Source organism: Pinus tabuliformis, chromosome 3_1 (assembly GCF_031772625.1).
Source record: "Pinus tabuliformis cultivar Carrire ecotype Pingquan chromosome 3_1, CPIR1, whole genome shotgun sequence".
Classification (NCBI taxonomy): domain Eukaryota; kingdom Viridiplantae; phylum Streptophyta; class Pinopsida; order Pinales; family Pinaceae; genus Pinus; species Pinus tabuliformis.
Genome location: NC_142301.1, coordinates 538,156,633 through 538,179,280, shown reverse-complemented (window position 1 = coordinate 538,179,280; position 22,648 = coordinate 538,156,633).

The window sequence follows — 22,648 nt, the reverse complement described above, 5'->3', positions numbered from 1 at the left end:
ATAACATATGCTTGTTCTATAACCTGCCCTTCGGGCAAGCCCATCGCTATGATTTAACGAGCCTAGCGATAGGGAAACTCGTTCTCGTCTAAAGACAAGTTTGTCGCTATTTAATCATTTTAACGAGTCTAACGACAAAGAAAACTCGGTCCTTTTCATTTTTAGAGAGTCTGAAAAGGTACGGAAATTCAACTCCATAATTCCTTTTTCGTCAGCAAATCCCTTAAGTCCGAAAAAGTATAAAACAATACAGAAGGGATGGCTGTTCGGTACTTTTAACGAGCCGAACAAGACAAGCGCTCGATCCTTTTGTGCAATAATCCCTCAGGTCCAAAAAGATTAAAATTTAGAGGAGGGATAGCGTTCCGGTCATTTAACGAGCTGGAAGGCCAAAACTCGGCAAACTTTTCATATTTTACGAGTCAGTGAAAAGAGCTGAAAGAAGACTCATCTTTTGAGGAACGAGTGATAAACAGGGATAGCAATTGATTCCAGGTACAAATTGGAATTTTCCAATCACGGCAGTGTCACAAGGATGGCTAGGCGAAATCACTCTTCGCAGCTGTTTCTCAAAAGAGGTAAACACACAAATGGAAGTGAATGATCGGCCAAATGAACAGTGGAGGTGATGGATGAAAACATGATCAAGGTTCTTATGGCTAATGAATTTACGATCTCAAAAGGTTATTTACCGGTTCATTTTTTCCATGAGCTTGAACTCTGGGGGAAACTTTTGCTCACACTTTTCTATTTTTTAACGAGCATAAATTCAGTCATAAAACTGCTCGAATTTGCGTTTATTTTTTAACGAGCATGAACTATATGCTAAAACTGCTCGATATACCAGTCATAAAAAGAACACCTCCCGTAAGGACCAATTTTTATAGAGCTTATGCCTTACCACAGCTATGCTCACTTTTGGCAAATTTTACTTTTGGCCCACAGGCTTCTTTCATGCAAGTTTGGAAACGGCTAATCTTAAAACCAGATAAATAACCGCCCCTAGCTTGCACTCCAGAAGGTTTGCATGCCCCCAGGTATAGGATAGAATTTCGAGGCTGCCCCTCCTCTCCCCTACCTCTGCTTTTCTTTGGGTGTTCACAGTTACTTGTCATCATGCCAATCTAATGTTAACGATACTTGTCTTCTCGTTATTCTAAGGGGTCTTACGCAGTACTCAGGCTTCCCGTCGGCCCACTTTTAACAAACAGCTATTTTTGACAATGGAAGAACACTACTCAAAGATAAAACATTGGTATTATTGAGGGAGGCTTGCCTCTTTCTTATTATTCCAAAGACGGTTCGATTTGCTGCCGCAAATCAATCTCTTTCTTTGGCGGTGTCTATCATTGGGTTGTCCAAAGATGGTTACCCTCTGTCACAACAATATAGTCTCCTACTTTGTAGGCTGCCCCTGCTTATCCTTCAAAACATATGTTTTAATGGGCGAGGCTTGAATTCAAAGATGGTTACTATTCGTCGCGATAAGGGAATTCCTACTTGGGCATCGCCCACTTTTTTAGACAAAGGTGAATGACTCTTTTGCCAAACACATAACTTTAACAAAAGAACACTATTCCAGAACAACCCCACTTCCTTCCACGGACGGGGTACGGACTAGTCATATTCTTCTGCGGAAATTCTTCCTTATACCCGGGGTTTCTTCTGCCCGAAGCAGACCAGGGTGCATGCCCCCTGGGTTCCAGTCTTTCTTTCCGAATCACTCGCACTCATCGGGAAGAAGGACTGGGGGTGGAGGCGAATCTTGAGTGAACAGACCATTTAGGAATGGTATTTGACTATTTGCGATGCGAGATCCCGGAAACGAAAGTTGGTCTACGAGCTTGACCACCCTTCCTTCGTGTGGAAAACACATTACTCTAAAGAGTGAGGAGACTATCGCTCCCATGCAATAAATATAGTCCCGCCCAAGGAGTAGGTTATAATCCAAAGGTCCTTGGACGACCATCACGTTCATCTCGACGGTCTTCCCTTTCAATGTAACAGGTACATTGGGGAGGATCCCTAATGGTCGACTGGTTCCTTTATCAAAACCTGAGAGATTTCTCAACTCAGGTAAAAGTGCTGGGGAACCCAGTGCTTTCCAAGCAACAGAGGAAAGGATACTCACAGACGCCCCTTCATCAATGATAGTACCAGCCATGATCATTCTATAGATCTGGACAATGATTCTGAATGGTACACTGGCTGGTAACCGGGGTCTGCCTAGTTGATTCCAATCAAAGGATACAACCAGGTTGCTTGGTGGTGGGACCGAATATACGGCCGGATATGACTCTGATGATGTTCCTTCCTGCGATAAAGGAATGGGCACATTGCCCTGACGCTCATCGGAGTCGGTGCTGATGAAAAGAACCTGGATTGTGTCATCCTTATTCTCTTCAGTGAGGGTGTCGCATGAAGACGACTCTTCGGCGACGGTGTCATTTGAAGACGGATCTTCAATGACGGAGTCATTGGACGATAGAACCTCTGAAGGAAGAACCGGGTCAACTGCCGTTTCGACCTTTAGACTTTCGTCTAGTCTGGATTCAGTAGGTTCATTCTCAATGACCGACACTTCAGCTGACCACTTGAGCGGGCCAGCTGGATTTTCAACTATCGAGGGATTAGGCACGAGTTTTTGGTATCCAGGAGGAAGTCGCAACGGTGAAACCGGGCGATCTTCCAAAACTCTCTTTGCCTCATCTAAGAATGGACATTTGTGGATGGCATGATTGCCTTCACACAATAGACAGGGTGATCTTGGTCCCCTTCTTCGTCCTTCACTCTCGTTAGTTGACGGATTGCAATCAACATGACAACCAGAGGTTGATGCTACCGGATTGTGCAACCTTGGGGACCAGTCCCTTAGTATCCGGGGAATAAAAGGACAATCACGATGGAAGTGGGTCCCTTTGCAAATGACACATGGCGATTTAGGCCCGGTCGGTGCAGTGTGTGGGTTTTTGTCAGCTTTCTTCTGTTTGCCCCCAGTCGCCTTCGCCATAGGCTCCTTCTGCTTCTTTTCTCTCTTCTTCTTTTCCTTCTTCTCCTTGGGAGGCTGACTTTTTCCAGCTCTACCTTGCGAAGATGAAGGATCAGAGGAAGTATCATAAGAAGTGGAAGGCTGGTGGGTAGTTCTAGATTATTCTGACTGTTGATTCGACTGCTCAGGATTAGTGGCGATCTGGACTACATTAGTTGAAAAGAGCCATACAGGGAGGCCGATTGTCAACCCTGGAAGTGACAATGTAGCCATATGAGGCGCACCAACATCTCCCCAAGAGGAGAAGGGGTTTGGACTTCCGCCAAGGTTATTTCCTTGGTTGGTAGGCTCCATACTTTTCAACTGAAAGATCAACGTGGGAATAACAGGTGATTATGTTCCGCTTAAAATAAATTTTATTAACGACGCTTTTAGACACAAACTTGCTTTTTCATGTTTTAAGAGTCGAGAAAAAGCTAAAGATGAATCTAGTCGCCTTCGATGTTTTAACGAGCCCGAAGTGACAAATGCTCGGTTGGACTTTTTCAGTTATAGAGTTTGAAAAAGGCCAAAAGAAACTGCTCTGGAGATCTAGGCAGAGGGTGTGCCAAACCTTTCGCGAAACCACAGAATACGTTTTACGGTACGGGTGGTCGATCTTCGTGAATGCTGTGTTCACTGCATCGCGATCAGTAGGGCGGCCGACACAGTTTCCTAAGGATAAAGGATAAAAGCCTATAGGGGTCTCCCAATATACGCGACGGTACGCGGGAGCACAAGTCCGTGTTAGTGCCATCGACTCTCAGGAGGAATCACCCACCTTCGTAGAGATCGACAGTCACTATGTTTAACGACGCCGGAACACGTCTCTACCTAGACCTCTAGATGTTTGCGTTATGTTACAAAGCGTTGTTATGTAAATTGGGTTTATTTTAATGTTGATCTTGCTTAACAGTTTGCCTTTCAGGGTCGCCACGAGATGTATATATACAACTTCCTATATGCAATCTAAGAATGAGAAGCAAATCTTTTCAATCTTTCAACTTTGAAAACCTTAATCTACTGAGGGAAAAGAAGGACACAACTTTTTCCACACATCATAGAACACACACTAAAATGCACATTTTCCTAAATCGTCAAGCACACAGTCAAATGCAAAATGTACAATGCATGTATTTCTTTTCGTTATCCTTAATGTTGATGTAAGACAGAAAGGAAACTGTTGTATGATTTTGAATCTAATTTCAAGTAGAAATAAACAAGTTTGTCCAAAATCAAAATGACACCTTATGATCGACTTGTTTAAACACTGGAAATGTATAGATTCAAACCATAAATTGAAAAACAAACAAACTCAAACAGCCATGAACAGTAATAAAACTAGCTCATAAGATCACAAAGACACTTTTACAGTTCAGGATCTAAGAGGTCACAGTTATACTGGTTCGCTTTTCACAATGGGAAACTGTAACTGAAACAAGAAATACTGAAAGAACATTCACAGTTTCATCACACAACTGAGGCGGAATAATGTCAAGGAGAAGTGGTCTACAGCAAGTATAATGACCAGCAAGCAATCAGCTAAAAATCAGTGAAAACAGGGCCAAGACACAAAGGGAAAGCTGAGCAAGACAATGGCTAACTGGACCAACGCAGGTTCTAGTCTGCCAGTTTGACTCTCAGCGCAGTTCCCGAAGGGAGCACCTGCGCTGTAATGCAGACTGCCTGTGGACAGCCTGCACTGACACACGAGAGTTGCGTCTGCAAAGAATTCCGGGTCATAAAAAGCTCAAAAATGCACTGTTTTTGCTGAAATAAAAAGCTATAGGTCAAGTACAGGCTAAGGGATGATCAAGAGGATGAAGATCTATCACAAAGAGTAAAGAGTCTTTTGTAGATTAGCTCTTTAAATCTTGAATTTTCTCAGCAAATGAGCAAGAGTAGCAGTCCCTCTACTTCGCTTTTGATATAGTCAAAAGCTTTTCGATTTGGTACTCTTTTCTTCAAGAAATGAATAGCAAAATACTACAAACACCAACAAGATACTAGGCTCCCCAGCGGAGTCGCCAGTTTGTTGTGGGGAAAAGTATCTGATGCGGATGACCCTATCCCTACTCTAAAGGTGACAGTCTTTAGCAACAACTGAAAGTAAAGTTTTGATGATTTCCTTTATGAAAGTACAGAGAGAATGAAGAAAGATTAACCAACCTGGTGTCTTTCGCTTAGTCGATCCTTGTCCTCTCTCTTTGTCTCTTGTTCCCAGCTCTTTTCTCTCTTTGCCGGTCCAGCTACACACAGATCCTGCACAAACAAGAGAGGAAACTACAAGATACAAGTACTCATAACTGATACATGGATTAGAGTGAATCAAATATACATGTAAATACAATACATCAATGCAATACAAGTATATAGGAGAACATGCAAAACTTTATTGATAGAAGTAACAGGGTTCTGAGAAGGTTACAACCAATGATGGCTCCAATCCAGCAGCACCTCCCCAGCAGCAAGAACTCTCCTCTTCACCTCTAGTAAAACAATCACCCAATAGCTCTAACTGTAAACCAACAACACCTCCTTGCTTTACACAAAATTCCAGCCTCCTTAGACCTCATAGAAGAGCTCTATATATAGGAGAGAAGAAAAGAGGATGAGTCAGCTTGAGGCTGGCATAGAGCTGACTAGTGTCCTCTCCCTCTTCAGTTAATCTTTAGTTCTTGAGTCCACTTGGAGATCCTTGCTTACACATGGTGATCAAGTACCTCTTACTCATCACAGGGCGAATCTCATGAACCAAGTGTCAGTTTGGAAGCTTCCTGGGCAGTTGACACCTTGCAGAATGACTGTGCCACTTGGCCAATCTCGCCCAGCGCAGGTAGCCTTCATTAATTTTGACTTCCAGCGCAGGTACAAGGAGGGACAGTTGCATTCCAGCGCAGAAGCTCAGTGGAGCAGCTGACATGATCCAAAATAAGCCTATTTTGAAGTGTTTTCAGGTGGAGAACTGATTGGAAGTGTTGTTGTTTGATGACCTTGTTCTTTTAGGGGTAAGAACAACATGTTTAGGGACTGAGGATCCCTGTGATTATTGACATTTCATGCTCCATGAGGCGAGGCACAAAAATGTCTATGACACTAATGTAACTATGTAGCGATCCAATGTACTTAGTTACTACTTTAGGTGTACCAAGTGCAATACCCAAATTCAGTGCTTGCCTTCTAAACTCCTCTGTAAAACTTTGAACATCCTGACCTTTTCCTTGCCTTAAATACTACCAATTCATTAATGCTTTTTGCTTGTAACCCAAGGGATAAAATTCTTGCTTTAACTGATCCAGATTTAAACAGGAACGCAATAAATTACAGAAATAACCATAAACCCATAGATGCACTGGGAATAATACTTCATTTCATTAATGTAAAATACTGAAATATGCTTACAAACAACAATGGAAATAAACTAGCTAGGGCGATGGTAGCTTATCTCTGAGAAGAGATGTGGCAGCTACATGCCTATGAACTGTGTTACAATGAGGCTCGAAGGCCTATTTATTGTTGAGAAACAATGGAAAGCCCTTAATATCCCAAAACCTAACCCTACAAGATGAAACGCCAATTGTGGGCCCCGTTTTGGGTAAGTTGGCACATCAACTTTCCGGGGTTGTAACTTTGGCACCCGATCCCTATTTGACGGATACAATAGCTTGTTAGAAAGATCTATCCAAGAACTATAGCTTTGGGAAGAGAAATGTATGTCCATGAACCCATGTTCCTCCCAGATTTCCCAAAATACATTGTTAGGGCCTCAAAATGGCTCCAGAAGTTCAGGACCCGAAAAACTGCTAAAAATATTAAATTGTGCTACAATTAAGGAAACTAAAATGCTGAAAGAGATAGTTGTGGGGGTCCAGATGGGATAGGTGGGTGGCCACCAACGTCCATCTAGATCATTTCTCCCCCCTTAGGAAGAAATAGTCCCCATTGCGTTGATTTCCTCCATCTAGTGAACTTGGTCCCTGGTGAGTTGTTCTGCAATCTTGGATGTGTCTAGTAATGGTGGGAAGCATGGTCGACAATAGTCCCTATTGAACACTTGGTGCAGGCAAAGAAATGGAGGAATATTGTGCTCCAAAGCATTCATTACCACGACCTTAGTAATGGTGTAAGGATCATGTCAGCGTGGTCAGAGCTTCTGATGGGCATTTGTAAGGCGTTCTTTCTGCATATGCAACCAGACTTTGTTGCCCACCTGAATCTTGTGTGGCATCCCTATGGCTGAGAAGAAGATGTTCCTATGTTCTTTCACGACCGTATCCCTCTTCTGTTGCTATTGCGTGGAGAAAACTTTCATGGGGGTCATGGATGTGGTGACGATCTTCCCCTTACATTGGGAGTGAACCAGACAGAAAATAAATTTCCTAGTCTATGAGATGAGCTTGTTGCCTTTCTTAGTAGTGATCAAAGAGGTGGTGGTGGGAGGGGCTACCACCAGTATCCTGTATAATGAATTACACAAAGAAATAATGACAACACGAGGCCTTGACTCATACACAACATGTTGCCTCCACAAGTATGGCTAGCCTAATAATACATCGCAAACATCTAGAGGTGTAACATCACATAATACCTCGTCTGTGAAGGGCTTGATGCTATAGGGAAGGCGACACTGCTAGAGAACTTTGAGATCTCATCCTTCATGAAGCCACCTGATGTTGTACGGCTGTGGGTGTGGTTTAGTCGGTAGGCCCAACCTCTTCATGACCTCTGCTGAAATGAGGTTCTTTTGCCTGCCACTATCGACAATGAATTGCAACGGTGAACCCTTCACCCACATCTATGAGTGGAAAAGATTCTCCCCCTCCTCTGGGTCTTCAAGCTCATTCTCCTGGATCTTGGCAGTGGCAACAATGATGTTGAGCTCTGCATCAATGATCTGCTTCCCTTTGAAATTCCCCTTGTCAGGTGCTGACTCAAGGTTAGAACATGCATCTGATTCTGAAGCCTTCAACTCGGCCACCAGCGATTGCTTGGTCTAACACTCACTTGTGTTATGAGTGGGAATCTTGTGGAACTCACACCACTTTCCTGTGTCCTCCTTCAACTTCGTGGTGTTTTGCTTTTCTTGCAGCTTCAATGGGTTGTCTTGGGTCACCCCACCTTGGCTTTGTCCTTTCATCTTCAGATTTGCAGATTCGAAGTCTCGCTTCTTTTGTTTAAACTTTTGCTTGACTTTGACAGTGTATCGGTACGCCATACCGAGTGAGGAGATGTTCAGGAACTCCATCTCTTCCTGGATGTATCTGTGTAGGCAGCCATGGTATTTGAGTACCAAATGCAGCTCAAAGTCCTTGATACCCAACTGTGTGTGAAGGGTATGAAAAATGTTTGTGAACTTCGGCACATCTTGGTCCCTTCCCTGCCGTAGCGTGGTCCATTTGATGTATTTGTCCTCATAGCTTTTGATAGCGTAGTACTGCTCCTTGATGACATCCCAGAATGAATTCCAAGTCGGTGCAACTAAAAGTAGTGAGCCTCTACTTTCATTCTTCTACTCGCGGTAGGTTTCCCACCAGTCCTTGACATGGGGGGCTACTTTGAGAAGAGCAAAAACAATCTTTTCCTGACTCGAAAATTCATGAACAGAAAAATACCCATCTAGAAAATTTAACCATTTATCTATGGAATTTGCATCTATTTGACCCTTGAATATGGGGATTTCAAAATTAACTTGTACCTTAAAGGGCGTGGTGTTTCCAAAGTAGTTGTTGGAAGCTGTTGCATCGCCTCTGTGTAGTCGCTGAAGGATCTAGGAAAAGTTGTCCACCATCATGTTCCTTTGCCGCTCGAGGGCTTCTTCGAGCAAGATTTCGATAGGATCTCCCTCATCTTTCTTTTCATCCTCCATGAGAGACCGTCAGGATTTGCGAGGCTGTTCTTGCAAAGGTTTGACCAGTTCAAGCCCTAACCCCTTATATCCCAACCTCTTTGGCGACATGCAAAGAAACACAGAGAAAAAGTAGACCGCTCTGATACCACTGATCCAAATTTAAACAGGAATGCAATAAATTATAGAAGTAACCATAAACACAGAGATGCAGTGGGAATAATAATTCATTTCATTAATGTAAAATACTTAAATATGCTTACAAACAACAATGGAAATAAACCAGCTAGGGCGATGGTAGCTTATCACTAAGAAGAGATGTGGCAGCTACATTCCTCTGAAATGTGTTACAATGAGGCTCAAAGGCCTATTTATTGTTGAGAAACAATGGAAAACCCTTAATATCCCAAAACCTAACCCTAGAAGATGAAACGCCAAATTATGGGCCCCATTTTGGGTAAGTTGGTACATCAACTTCCCAAGCTCGTAACTTTGGCACCCAATCCCTATTTGACGCGTACAATAGGTCGTTAGAAAGATATATTCAAGAACTATAACTTTGGGAAGACCGTCATTAGTCCACGGACCCATTTTGCTCCTAAATTTCACAAAAAACATCGTTTAGGGCCTCAAAACGGCTCCAGAAGTTCAAGACTCGAAAAACTGTTGAAAATAGTAAATTGTGCTACAATTAAGGAAACCGAAATGTTGAAAGAGACAGTTGTGGGGGTCCAGATGGGATAGGTGGGTGGCCACCAACGTCCACCTGGATCATTCCTCCCCCCTTAGGAAGCAATTGTCCCCATTGTGTTGAGTTGCTCCATCTGCTGAACTTGGTCCCTAGTGAGTTGTTCTGCAATCTCGGATGTGTCCAGTAATGGTGGGAAGCATGGTCGATGACGGTCCCCATCGAACACTTGGTGTAGTAAAAGGAATGGAGGAATGCTGTGCTCCAAAGCATTGTTTCACATAGCCTTAGTAATGGTGTAAGGACTATGTTTGTGTGGTCGGAACTTCTATTAGGATCTTGTAAGGCATTCTTTCTACAGATGCAACTAGACTTTGTTGCCCACCTGAAGCTTGTGTGGTACCCCTATGGAGAAGTTGTTCTTGTGTTCTTTCATGACCATATTCCTCTGCTTTTAGTGCTGCGTGGAGGAGCCCTTCACGGGGGTCATGGATGTGGTGACGATCTTCCACTTACTTTGGGAGTGAACCAGACAGAAAATAAATTTCCTAGTCTATGAGATGAGCTTGTTGCCTTTCTTAGTAGTGATCGAGGAGGTGGCGGTAGGTGGGGCTACCTCTGGTATCCTGTATAATGAATTACAAAAATAGATAATGACAACATGAGGCCTTGACTCATACTCAACATGTCACCTCCACAAATATGGCTGGCCTAATAATACATCACAAACATACAGAGGTGTAACATCACACAATACCTCGTCTATGAAGGGCTTGATGCTGTAGGGAAGGCGACACTACTGGTGAACATTGAGATCTCTTACTTCAAGAAGCCACCCGATATTGTACAGCGACGGGTGTGGTGTAGTTGGTAGGCCCAACTGCTTCATGGCCTCTTCTAGAATCAAGTTCTTTTTGCTGCCACTGTCAACAATGAATTGTAGCAGCGAACCCTTCACCCACATCTGTGAGTGGAAAATATGCTCCCCCTCCTCTGGGTCTTCGGGCTCATTATCCTGGATCTTGGTAGTGGCAACAATGATGTTGGGCTCCGCATCAATGATCTACTTCCCTTTTCCATTCCCCTTATCAAGTGTTGACTGAAGGTCGGAACATGCATCTGATTCTGAAGCCTTCAACTCGGCCACCAGCCACTACTTGGTCTGACACTCACTTGTGTTATGAGTGGGACTCTTGTGGAACTCACACCACTTTCCTGTGTCCTTCTTCGACTTCGTGGTGTTGTTCTTTTCTTGCGGCTTCAACGGGTTGTCCTTTGGCCTTTGGATTTGCAGATCCGAAGTCTCGCTTCTTTTGTTTGAACTTTATCTCGATTTTGACAGAGTATCAGTACACTGTGAAAAGCGAGGAGATGTTTAGGAACTCCATATCTTCCTAGATGTATCTATGTAGGCAGCCGTAATATTTGAGTACCAAATGCAGCTCAGAGTCCTTGATACCCAACTGTGTTCAAAGGGTATGAAAAATGTTTGTGAACTCCCGCACATCTTGGTCCCTTCCCTGCCACAGTGTGGTCCATTTGATGTATTTGTCCTCATAGCTTTTGACAGGGTAGTACTACTCCTTGAGGAATCTTAGAATGAATCCCAAGTGGGTGTGGCTGAAAATAGTGAGCCTGTACTTTCATTCTTCTGCTTGCAGTAGGTTTCCCACCAGTCCTTGACATGGGGGGCTGCTTTGAGAAGAGCGAAAACAATCTTTTCTCGACTCAAAAATTCATGAATAGAAAAATACCCATCTAGCAGATTTAACCATTTATCTGTGGCATCTACATCTATTTGACCCTCAAATATGGGGATTTCAAAATCAACTTGTACCTTAAAGGGCATGGTGTTTCCAGAGTAGGTGGTGGAAGCTGCTGCATCACCTCTGGGTAGCCGCTGAAGGATCTGGGAAAAGCTGTCCATCGTCATGTTCCTTTGTTGCTTGAGGGCTTCTTTGAGCAAGATTTTGATAGCATCTCCTACCCCCTTGTCTTTCCTTTCATCCACCATGTGAGGCTGTCGGGATTTGCAAGTCTGGTCTTGCAAAGGTTCGACCAGTTCAAGTCGTAACTCCTTATATCCTGACCTCGTTGGGGACATGCAAAGAAAAACAGAGAAAAAGCAAACCGCTCTAATACCACTGATCCAGATTTAAACAGGAACACAATAAATTACAGAGATAACCATAAACACAGAGATGCAACAAGAATAATACTTCATTTCATTAATGTAAAATATTGAAATATGCTTATAAACAAAAATGGAAATAAACCAGCTAGGACAATGGTATCTTATCTCTAAGAAGAGATGTGGTGGCTACATGCTTCTGAACAATGTTGCAATGAGGCTGAAGGCCTATTTATTGTTGAGAAACAATGGAAAACCATTGATATCCCAAAACCTAACCCTAGAAGATGAAACACCAAATTGTGGGCCCCATTTTGGGTAAGTTGGTAAATCAACTTCCCGGGGTCATAACTTTGGCACCCGATCTCTGTTTGATGTGTACAATAGCTCGTTAGAAATATCTATCCGAGAACTATAACTTTGGGAAGAGAAACATCGGTCCATGGACCCATGTTGCTCCAAAATTTCCCAAAAAATGTCATTTAGGGCCTCAAAACGGCTCTGGAGGTTCAGGACCTGAAAAATTGCTAAAAATAGTAAATTGTGCTACAATAAAGGAAACTTAAAAGATGAAAGAGATAACTGTGGGGGTCCAGATGGGATAGGTGGGTGGCCACCAACGTCCACCTGGATCATTCCTCCCCCCTTAGGAAGCAATGGTCCCCATTGCGTTGAGTTCCTCCATCTGCTGAACTTGGTCCTTGGTGAGATGTTCTACAATCTTGGATGTGTCCAGTAATGGTGGGAAGCATGGTCGACGATGGGCCCCATTGAACACTTGGGTGCAGGAAAAGGAATGGAGGAATGATGCACTCCAAAGCATTCTTTCCCATAACCTTGGTAATGGTGTAAGGACCATGTCGACGTGGTCGGAGCTTCTGATGGGCTCTTGTAAGGCGTTCTTTATGCAGATGCAAGCAGACTCTGTTGCCCACCTAAAGCTTGAGTGGTACCCTTGTGGGTAAGGAGAAGTTGTTCCTGTGTTCTCTCATTTCTACTACACTGAGGAACCCTTTGCGGGGGTCATGGATGTGGTGACTATCTTCCCCTTACTTTGGGAATGAACCAAATAGAAAATAAATTTCCTAGTCTGTGAGATGAACTTGCTGCCTTTCTTAGTAGTGATCAAAGAGGTGGTGGTAGGTGGGGCTACCTCTGGTATCCTATATAATGAATTAAAAAAAGAAATAATGAGAGGCCTTGACTCATACATAGCATGTCACCTCCACAAGTATGGATGGCCTAATAATACATCACAAACATCAAGAGGTGTAACACACATAATACCTCGTTTATGAAGGGCTTGATGTTGTAGGGAAGGTGGCACTGCTGGCGAACTTTGAGATCTCATCCTTCATGAAGACACCCGATACTATACGACTACGGGTGTGGTGTAGTCAATAGGCCCAACCTCTTCATGACCTCTGCTAAAATGAGTTTATTTTGGCTGCCATTGTCGACAATGAATTGCAGTGGTGAACCCTTCACCCACATCTGTGAGTGGAAACGACGCTCCCCCTCCTCTGGGTCTTCGAGTTCATTCTCCTGGATCTTGGCAGTGGCAATACTGACACTGGGCTCTGCATCAATGAACTGCTTCCCTTTGCCATTCACCTTGTCGGTTGATCACTCAAGGTTAGAACATGCATTTGATTCTGAAGCCTTCAACTCGGCCACCAACAACTACTTGGTCCAACACTCATTTGTGTTATGAGTGGGACTCTTGTGGAACTCACACCACTTTCCTATGTCCTTCTTTGACTTCGTGGTGTTTTTATTTTCTTGCGGCTTCGATGGGTTGTCTTGGGTCACCCTATGTTGGCGTTTTCCTTTGGTCTTCAAATTTGTAGATCCAAAGTCTCACTTCTTCTGTATGAACTTTTTCTCGATTTTGACAGTGTATTTGTATGTCGTGCCAAGCTAGGAGATGTTCAGGAACTCCATCTCTTCTTGGATGTATCTGTGTAGGTAGCCACGGTATTTGAGAACCAAATGTAGCTCAAAGTCCTTGATACCCAACTGTGTGCAAAGGGTATGAAAAATGTTTGTGAACTTTGACACATCTTGGTCCCTTCCCTGCCGTAGTGTGGTCCATTTGATGTATTTGTCCTCATAGCTTTTCACAGGGTAGTACCGCTAATTGATGACATCCCAGAATGAATCCCAAGGGGGTGCGGCTAAAAATAGTGAACCCGTACTTTCATTCTTTTTCTTGTAGTAGGTTTCCCACCAGTCCTTGACATGTGGGGATGCTTTGAGAAGAGCAAAAACAATCTTTTCCTGACTCAAAAATTCAGGAATAGAAAAAAACCCATCTAGTAGATTTAACCATTTATCTACGGCATCTACATCTGTTTGACCCTCAAATATGGGGATTTCAAAATTAACTTGTACCTTAAAGGGCGTGGCATTTCCAGAGTAGCTACTGGAAGCTAATGCATCACCTTTGACTAGCTACTGAAGGATCTGGGAAAAGCTCTCCATCATCTTGTTCCTTTGTCACTCAACAATGTCTTCGAGCAAGATTTTGATAGGATCTCCTGCCCCCTCATCTTTCTTTTCATCCCCCATGGAAGGTGTTACACTAAAATTTGTCACCATGACTATTTGCAGTCAGTATGGCTCCATCAATAACCATACTGCCCTCCTTGGCAAGTCTTATACCTCTGCTCCTCATGTCAAACTCCAAAAAGGAGAGAAAGTCTTTAAAAGTCAATATAACTCTGGTTACGCAGTTTCTCTTACTCTTACCTGCGTGTATGCACCTCAAGTATACAATACCTGCGTACTTGTACGCTCTGTCTGTAAAGGGGTGGGTGCGTACCCCTGTAAAAGTCAAAAGGCACAATTTTTACTTCAAAAAACTTACTTGCGGTTGATTCTAGAGCATTCTAGAAGATGGTTTGACATGGATTGAGCGCCTTGAGATGGTTCATGCATCCCAAAGAAAGAGGAACTTATCCCATGAAGAGGAGAGCTATCCCTTTGAAAGAGGGGCTTATCCCATTGATGGTGGACCTGTTTAACTTCCTCCAAAGCATTATAAATACAGGCATTGGGCCAGAGGCAAAGGAGGTTGAAAGCTGAACATTCCTAAGGGTAGATGCTGCTGAAATTAGGACTCCCTTATAGAGCTTGAGAGGAGAGATTCCAATCCTTTCTTAGCTTCATTTGGAAGTGGGTGAGTTGATCAAAGTAGAGGAGAACTCTTGTTGGACCCTGGGAGGGACCTGCACAACACCAAGGCACTGGTTGTAAGGTTTCTTTTGTTTCCAATTAATACAATTAAGTTCATTTTTCTCAACAAGTTGTTATATATAATTTGTTTCATAAACTCCTTGGTCTTTATGATGAATATGTTTTATTATATGAGTTATTCAGGTGCTATGTAATCGTTTGCTTGTTTGTGTATGCAGGTTTCGAGGGGAGGAGCTCATCTGGATCCAAGAGGCTTGGCTGCTACAAACAGCGTTGGACTAAAGGTAAGCCTTAAACACCTGATTTCTTTTATTTTAAATGCATATTTAGGGAAAGATAGTGCTTGATTGTTTTGTTTGTCACTAGAAAAGCCTTGCTTTCTAGGGAGGTCAGTTTTGTCCGCAAAATTGACTCTTTCCGCATGACAAAATGGCGACTCCGCTGGGGAATCCATGGATTTGATTGATTTCTCTTTTGATTGATACTTTGATTTGAGAAACGTTGATTTGTTTCTGTTTTTGACTTGATGATTGTGGGATTGGGTGAATTTAGTTAATTTTGAGTTAGTTTTTATTTTTCATAGTTTTGGGAGAGCTACGCACCCTCTGAGTTAAGCACAGTGCGTACTTGTACGCACCTTTGCTTTGTGCACAGAGCGTGTACGCACCTGTGTAAACAGGCTGCCTGCGTACCCTATCAAAAGTTTGAGAAATTTTAATTTTTTCTCTTTTTTATTAGTTTAGAATTTGTTTATAGGTTTTAGCCATTGCCCAGACCTGCTTGTTCCCTATCAAAAAACTTTCCTTGGTTAATTTCATTGGCATTCCTACTTTAAGCTTTTATCAATTGGGTGTTTTGAGTCTCTTTTTTGAGAAATTCTTAATTTTATTTCCTTTGGTCATTACTTGGAGGTTTGTCTCAGTCTTTTCACAATTTTGCATCTTTTTGCTATTGTTTTTGCAAAGAAATTTAGCCGGGGGGGGGCTAAATTGTGTATGAGTGTTAATCGCCTTTGAGTGTTTTTATTTTTTGATCTTTGGAACTCTCACCCAATTTTCTCGACTTGCACTTGATTGGTTCTTAGATTACATTAGAATCATCTTGTGTTTGAGAATTCTCTTGCATAGATCACATTTGCATAGTTAGAATTCTCATTTTCAGAATATGAATGAAAAATGTGCATAGATTACATTTGCATACTTTTCAAGTGAATTGTGCATAGATCACAATTGCATAGTTTACATTCTGAAAAATCAATCGTAGATTTAGATCAACTTTCTTTGATTTGAATTTACATATTTTTATTCTTGTTTTTAACATACAAGAATAAAAATAAAAAATGTTTTGGAATTGATTTGCATTAGTTTTTCTTGATGAAATTAGTGCATTAGAGAATTTGTTATATTTTCTCTTAGTGATCAATTTTTTGCATTGTTGGAAGTGAATGGAAACTCTCTCCCTACTTTAGTTAGGATTCATCGAATTGAAAGGATTACATTATCATATTCGATTGCATTCAGTTTTGAGTCGGGTCATAACACCATTGGTTTCGTATCCATTTACCCCTTTGAGTAATAACAGCCTAAATAACACAACGCTTAATTAAAATTCATCTAGTAATTTTTACATTTCTAGGGCTCTGATACACCAACATAGCTTAGGCTATTGTCTTGGAGTAGGGAGTAATTAACTCTCCAAGACAGTAAAACAAACAAGTAGTTGTATCTTGTGGTAGGAAGAAATCCAATTGTTGCATTTATGCTCTGGGAAAGCTCCTCTTAAAGGAGAAGCACGAGATCGTGTCCGAACCAGTGTGGGAATCAATCCTTCTTCATTGGGAACGATGCCAGATATTCACGTATTAAAAATGGTAAACCTCGGATTAACCATTGTCGAGGAGCCTGGGGTCACTTGTTGGTAAACCTTGGATTATGTCAAGGAGCCTTCAAGGGGATTAAGCTTGCTACTCTGCCCTTGCGTGCGTATCGGATCGTACACTGTTCCCCCAGGTGTATTTGTCTCAGTTGGTAGCCTTAGTGACCATATTCTTTAGGATTCTTCCTAAGGTGACAGTGGTGGGAAGATCCCACTGTACCTGGAGCAGACGTCGGCTAGACTCACTTGGATTTTCTGGGGGGTTCGCTTCACTCGAGACAGTTAAGTGGAGGAACTTGGTCCAGTCTATTCATTAAGTAGGTTGCCGGGGTAACTGTTCCAACCGCCATTTTTGTATTGAATTCTGCAACGTTGGATTTCATCACCAACTAGAGTTTTCGGTATGGAAAGTTACTGTTTGTGTGTGGTTTGACTCCTAGATTTGATAGTGCGTGTTAATTTGTTTGTTTTTACTTTTAGAGACCATAGGTGTGAATTGTGAATTTTAATTGTTAGGTGTGAATTGTGAATTGTTAATTTTAGTTTTAAATTGTTAATAAAATTCACTGAAGTTGAATATAATGGCAACTGTTCTGGAATTTACCAACCTAGGAACCCCTCTTAACGAGGATCCTAGTAATTTTCCTTTCTTTGGAAATGTTGGTCCTCCTTATATGGCTACTTTGTCAGTACCTGGATTTACAATAGGATTACTGATATGGTTATTTTCAACTTCGTTGGCCCAAAATAATCCAATTGTTCCACCTCAACCGAATGCTTCACCTCAACAGAGTTCACCATCTCAACATCACCAACCTTCTGTCGACCCTTTACCTTCTTCGCCTAATTTTTCTTCCTCCATTTCTTCCTCTTCGCTTGGTAAAATCCTCGATGCTAGTAACCAGGCAGCTAAGAAGAAGAAGAAAGGAAAGAAGAAGAAGAAGAAGAAGAAGCAAGATAAGAAAGAAGTAAACCAACCAACCATGGCTGTAAGTGTTAGTTGTGTTGAGGAAAACTCCGACATGCATCGTAAACCCAAATACCCTTGCAGGCTTTGTAAGGGTGACCAATTCCTTGTCAGTTGTCCTGGTATTCCAAAGGTCTTGGAAGTATGGTCAGAAAAATCTTATCAACTTTCCATAGATCCATGAACTAGTGATAGTCAGGTTCCTGGGAAAAAGTGTAAAGTTAGGTTTCCTTGTAAGTTATGCAAAGGGAGTCATCAAACTCAAATTTTCCCTCACATGGATGAAGCCTCAAAATTGTTGGAAAACCTTACTGTTCCACAGCAAGAATTTCCAACTGGTTACTGTAAACTTTCTCCCAACCTACTGTCAACTGACGGAGTGATTGATCTAATTTCAAGTACAGTCGATCACACTCTTCCATTGGAGAGTGAAACTCATGTCACTCAGGTTAATGATCCATTAGTTGATCAAGTGGTCGATTCAATTCCACATTCGATCAATCCCACTTTCCCTTTAGAGAGTGAACTTCATACCGCTCAGGTTCTTCTTGTTACATCAGATTCTTCTATGCCGGGGGGCATGTCATTTTCTACAGAACCCCCTCCAAGTACTGAGGTCTTTTCCTTTGATTGGAATAGACTGACAGAACCTCGTCTTCCTTCCTCCATCCCTTTCCAAATCATTGTCAAGGTTGGTGGTAGGGACATGCATCGCACACAGGTAGATGAAGGTGCTTCTGTTAGTATTTTATCCTCAACTTCTTGGAAAGCTTTGGGTTCCCCTCAGCTTGCGCCTATTACGCAGAATCTGAAAGCTTTTAACAGAACCATTAATGAACCTTTAGGGATCCTTCCTAAGTTTTCTATTACCTTGGAAGGTAAAATTGTCTGTATTGATCTTATGGTAGTTCTAGGTCCCTTGCATTTCAATTTAATCCTTGGGCGAGACTATGTTTATGCAATGAAAGCTGTCGTATCGACACTCTTTCGCGTGATGTCTTTCCCTCACAATGGTAATATTGTGACTGTAGACCAGCTTTCATTCCCTATTCTTGTTTCAACTACCAATAATATGACACCCTTAAATGTTCCTAATTCTAAAGTGGTATCTACCCTGCCACGGGTTAATTATGTGGAAACTGGTCCCATGTTTTCAGTTACTGATGTAAGTGAGCCTCTCACTATTTGCTCATCTTCCTTTGATTTAGATCCGGTAATTGACATGGAAAACTCTATGGGATTACTTGAATGCGATGTTCTTATCCCTTTTGAGTCCCTTGACATGTGTTCCTTCCAGAGAACTATTCTTCCTTCTGATGAAGACCTTTTGGAAGCCATGATCAAGGTGTGTCCGTTGACATGTCTTTCTTCTAGTTGGAAGCCATGATCAGTGAGTGCGAGGATAGTTTTTTCCCGTATCAATCTCGTTAAAAAATGAAATAGGCTGTCATGAGGATAGTTTTGTTCCTGTGTCAACCTCGTTAAAAAATGAAATAGGCTGTCATGAGGACAGTTCTTTTCCTGTGTCAACCTCGTTAAAAAATGAATCAGTTGTTTCGAGGAAAGTTCCTTTTACTGTGTCGACCTCATTAAAAATAAAAATAAAAAAAATAAAAAAATAAAAAAATAAAAAAATCAGTGAGTCTGAGGACAGTTCTTTTCTTGGGTCAACCTCATTAAAAAATGAATCAGGTATCAGGTATTGATCTGTCAGTCTGAGGATAGTTCTTTTCTTGTGTCAACCTCCTTTAAAAATGAAACAACTCCCTTTTCAAGTTAAATCTTGAAAGTAAACCTTCATTCCATCCACCTAGTTGAATGCAATGAAGCTTGGGGGGCATGTACCTCGCTTTGCATCATTATGCTGGCGGCATGCGAACTTTTGGAGCATAGTTCCTTGTCTTGTGTCAAGCTCGTTAAAAAATGAAACAAGGAGTCTTGAGCATAGTGCCTTGTCTTGTGTCAAGCTCGTTAAAAAATGAAACAAAGGTAGGTTATATAGGTAGATTGTAGAGAGTAGATTTGAGCATAGTTCCTTGTCTTGTGTCAAGCTCGTTAAAAAATGAATCAAGGATTTTAGAGCATAGTTCCTTGTCTTGTGTCAGGCTCGTTAAAAAATGAATCAAGGTTTTTAGAGCATAGTTCCTTGTCTTGTGTCAAGCTCGTTAAAAAATGAATCAAAGTTTTTAGAGCATAGTTCCTTGTCTTATGTCAAGCTCGTTAAAAAATGAATCAAGGTTTTTAGAGCATAGTTCTTTTCCTGTGTCAAGCTCGTTAAAAAATGAAACAAATCCTCCACTAATTGAGTCGAGAGTTTGACTAGATCTCATAAATGTTAAGTTGTATATTTAGGTTAGTTATTTCAGTTTTTTGCATAATTTTCTTACAATTTTAGGTCGAGTCTTTCAAATGATCTCGTAAATGAACCTTCATTCCATCCAGCTTGTACTTAGTTGAATGAAATGAAGCTGGGGGGGCATGCGCTCTAGCAGTTATGCTTAGGGGGCATCAAGCACAGTTTTCTCTCTGTTTCAAGCTTGTGTAAAAATGAAACTACTTTGAAGCACAGTTTTTCTTTGTTTCAAGCTTTTGTAAAAATGAAACCTATCTCGAGTCAATTTCAGTTATTTTCAAGACTCATTAAACTCATGAAAATCTTGAGATTATTTTGCTATTTTTCATTCTCGTAAAACAAATGAAAATGTCGAGTTCTTTCCATCTTTTCCTGCTCGTAAATTAAATTGAAAGTCGGACATATGAGTACATTTTTATCATTTTTTCGAACTCATTAAAACTTACGAAAAAGTGAAAACCATGAGTACATTTTTATCATTTTTTCGAACTCGTTAAAACTTACGAAAAAGTGAAACATCAGAGTCATCTTTAAGCTCTTTTCTGACTCCTAAAATGTGAAAAGATTGCCGAGTTTTCTTTTTAGCTCGTTAAAACGGAATTAAAAAGACGGTCCTCTTACAGCCCTTTTCTGACTGTAAAAACATGAAAAGATTGCCGGATTTTTGTCGTTTCAAATTCAATATTGGAAATAAAACGACGTGTCCTTGATCGCTTTCTACTTTTCAGATCAGAGACACTAATCATGAAAGTACTCCTTGGTCGTATAGATCAAGCGGTTCTCTCAAGTATTATTTTATACTTTTTCGGGCTTGGGAGACACAAATCTACGAAAAAGGTCAACCCTGGAGTCTTCTTAAGTTTTTTCAGACTCTCTAAAATTGAAAAACGCCGAGTTTCTCCTATACTGGACTCGTTAAAATTTCACAGTAAAGGACCTGTTCGATTACAAACAGGAATGAACCACTCCTTCTTAGGGTTCTAATCTAAACTAAGTTGGACTCATCCGAAGGATGAGCTTATAATCAAGCAAATGTTATCCTCCTCAAGCTTGTAAAAAATAAAGAGGTACTTGCCAGAAATGGTGGGGGAAAAGAGAGGAAAATGAGCCTATTTGTTACACTTTGTCTCGGAAAAACCTTATCACCACTCTTAAACACGACACTTTTTCATTCACCTGGGTTGGGAAATCCTTTGCCTAACAGTTGATCAAACCACATTGAAAGTCTTCAGCAGGTTTCTGGGTATTAACTTTGGGTCAATTATCACCAAGCCATCTTTTGTGTCGTTATGTGTTCAAGAGGTCACTGCAAATAAGCCATTCATCTGCAAAATATCTGTCATCCATCTTGACCATCCCTGAGTCAGTCCTTACAGCTACATTTCTTCAACTTGATCTATGATTTCGTGTTGTGGGCTTGCCTACGACGGATCGCTTTCTATCGACATCAGCACATTATCTAGAAAGATGATCTAGAAATCATCAGTACCTTGGGATCTGCATGCCTCAATGGCAGGTTTCTCGCCTTTGACGACAGGTTTCATCAATGACCTTCGATCAAGGGATTCTGTGACATGTTCGACATCAACACATTCATTCACATCTCATGGATTGTACTGGGTACTTTGAGAACCATTGACATCACTGGTGGTTTCTCTCACACTTGTTAACAGTTTACATCATTGACTGGTAATCAAGTGCTTTCTACCATGTTCGACATCAACTCATTTATTCGCATGGATAGAATCGTACTATTTCGGGAAGTAGAAATGAAGACCCTGGATCTAGTTTCCACCATCTAGGTTGCGAGCAATTTTGTATTCATTATACAGTAGACTAATCATAAACAGATGGCTACGTCCATACTGTGTCTACATGTGTCTATGATTATGATGTATTGCGAAATCATTCCTATATTAGAGCAGTAGTTAGTTTGTTAGTTAAGCTTTTGATCTGAGTATGGGAATGCCTACCTCAGCGATGATATGATCTCATATATGTATTTTGTGTTGAATATTTTTAGGTTCCGACTGGGCTCTCCACAAGATAATCCTCGAAATGATAAAGTTCTTCAACCTTCCTAGATGATATAAAAACCTAATCTACTACAGATCTCACACTTTAGGGGGAAATCTGTTACACTAAAATTTGTCACCATGACTATTTGCAGTCAGTATGGCTCCATCAATAACCATACTGTCCTCCTTGGCAAGTCTTATACCTCTGCTCCTCATGTCAAACTCCAAAAAAGAGAGAAAGTCTTTAAAAGTCAATATAACTATGGTTACGCAGTTTCTCTTACTCTTACCTGCGTGTATGCACCTCAAGTATACAATACCTGCATACTTGTACGCTATGTCTGTAAAGGGGTGGCTGCGTACCCCTGTAAAAGTCAAAAGGCGCAAGTTTTACTTCAAAAAACTTACTTGCGGTCGATTCTAGAGCATTCTAGAAGATGGTTTGACATGGATTGAGCGCCTCCAAATGGTTCATGCATCCCAAAGAAAGAGGAACTTATCCCATGAAGAGGGGAGCTATCCCTTTGAAAGAGGGGCTTATCCCA